This window comes from Diaphorina citri, unplaced genomic scaffold, assembly GCF_000475195.1.
Source record: "Diaphorina citri unplaced genomic scaffold, Diaci psyllid genome assembly version 1.1 scaffold991, whole genome shotgun sequence".
In the NCBI taxonomy this organism is placed as follows: Eukaryota; Metazoa; Arthropoda; class Insecta; order Hemiptera; family Psyllidae; genus Diaphorina; species Diaphorina citri.
The window spans coordinates 74,776-77,003 of record NW_007378422.1 but is presented as its reverse complement, the minus strand read 5'-3'; the positions used below and the strand labels follow the sequence as shown (position 1 = coordinate 77,003).

General features: G+C 42.5%; 1 protein-coding gene across 1 annotated transcript in view; it reads left to right on the top strand.

Annotated features, from left to right (window-relative positions):
* Positions 1 to 2,228, top strand: part of LOC113469214 — a 40,334-nt gene that overhangs the window by 8,769 nt on the left and 29,337 nt on the right. The gene's annotated exons all lie outside the window — the stretch shown is intronic.

Here is a 2,228-nt window from a genome sequence, read left to right as displayed (position 1 = left end):
GGGAAGAGAGAGGAGAGGGAAGGGGGGGAGAGGAAGAGAGAGAGAGAGAGAGAGAGAGAGAGAGAGAGAGAGAGAGTACCTATATGTACCTCTTTTACTAATGAAATGAAGTCTGAGGGAGGGGGGCTGGACCCCTCGCCCCTCCCCCCTGAAAACGGTCCTGGGTGTTCTATTTCTATCCTGAACTCTCGGTACCTATTTGCATAATATATGTACCTATCTATCTATTGATATTTACCTCCATAGTACCTTCCTATAACTATCTACAGTGAGAACTATACAAATTATTAGGTTTCCCCCTTGCCCGGTTCCCCATTAAACCCTATGCCCGCTATGCTGTGTGTCAAAACAAATCCATATCATTCCCCCCCTAAGGTTGTAATACCACTTCCGCTTTCCATATTGATTTCCCCCCCTCCTAGACCCCTGGGGGCTTTCCTGTCGTGCCAAAGGGGTTAGGGAAACCTTGTATACAGGATGGGGCGGACAAGAGTGCCCAAATATTTTCACTCACACCAAGCCATCACGATTGAATAGAATAGTCGTATTTTCCTTTCGCAATTTTCCCTTCTCTGAAGCTCGTTCCCCCACTTTTGATGTGATAGCTCTCGTATACTAGGGCCATGGCCTGCAGCGACTCACCATCAGGCAGGCCTGACAGGTACACCTGATCAGGTCCGCCTGTTAGGTCTACCTGATAGTGACTGGCTGGCCTAAACAGTAGGTAAAAGAGGGCAAAACCTAGTTCAACAAACTTCGGAAATATAGTTTAGGTCTAAAATAAATGCCTATTTTTTTCCAAACACCCTGTATATTCAGATATTTCGGAAAAAAAACTAATGCATTCTATTCAGTCAGGAAAAAAAAGTTGAAAGCTTTGTCACGGTCAAATCGATCAAAATTGTCGTTAGGAAGAAAATTGTGTAAGTTAATGCAAAGTAAATACACAGCGCTTGTCATCCGATGTCAATAATTGATGTGTTTCTGTGTAACCCTGAATTCGGATAGTCCTGTGTAACTTTATTTTCTAGTGGCGTGTTTTTTCGGGGAAGCTCTAGGAAAGGACCGCTTCCGTTCCGTTTTTTACTTCCTCTCCCGCTTGTCATCCGATGTCAATAATTGATGTGTTTCTGTGTAACCCTGAATTCGGATAGTCCTGTGTAACTTTATTTTCTAGTGGCGTGGTTTTCGGGGAAGCTAGGACAGGACCGCTTCCGTTCCGTTTTTTTACTTCCTCTCCCTATTAGCACCGAAAATGACACTAAGGTGTCTCCAAACATGGTCGAACGGCCGTCGATCTAAAATTCCATACCTCGGCTGGGATTGAACCCACGCCCTCCTGTTTACCAGGCAAGCGCCTTGACCACTACACCACCGAGGCAGGTATTAGCACCGAAAATGACACTAAGGTGTGTCCAAACATGGTCGAACGGCCGTCGATCCACATCGATCGAAGGCTTTCGACTGTTTGTGGACACACCTTTACATGTGGTTATTTCACCTGGAATCTGAGATTATCATCAGATTGGCATATTGTATAGTTAAGGCCGGATTTAGGGGGGGGAGTGGGGGACAAAGGGCCAGTCCCCTCCCTCGGCTTTTTTTTCTCTCCTAAATGAGGAGCTTAACCCATGCTTTAGGGCTGTTTTCCCCTACACCTAAGCCTCGGAGTGGGCTTCTTGTGTATAGTCCTAAATTAAGTAGGTAATATACCTACTAAAAATATGGCCTATAGCCACTTTTTACATTATTGGGGTCCCCTCGCTGATAACCTAGATACGGGTCTGATTCTGTATTATTTATGGGTTTATAGCTTTCCCTTTTTCAAAACCTCTCGACACGCCACTGTAAATCTCCCTTTTGTGTAATATCCAACATGTCAATAAAGTTTATTTATTATTTTTATTTGGATGTATATTTTTCTTCCTTTGCTTTCTTTATTCTTCATGCTTCATATCATATAAGATCATTTCTTTCATTGAGAGGGAATAAAGTATTTCAGGCCATTTACTTTACTGTAGTTGTATCTATTTTTCTTTTGGAATTTTGGAATCTTCTGAAGCTCGCTTCCAATCTTTTGGCGTAATAGAGGCTATACGAAATCACAGGAAATCCGAGATGAGACGCTATCAAAATCGGTTGTTCTTCTTCTTCTTCTTCTTTTTTTTTTTTTTTTTTTTTTTTTTTTTTTTAGGGGTTTAGCAGGGGGGAGTAAAAATTTTTTGCTT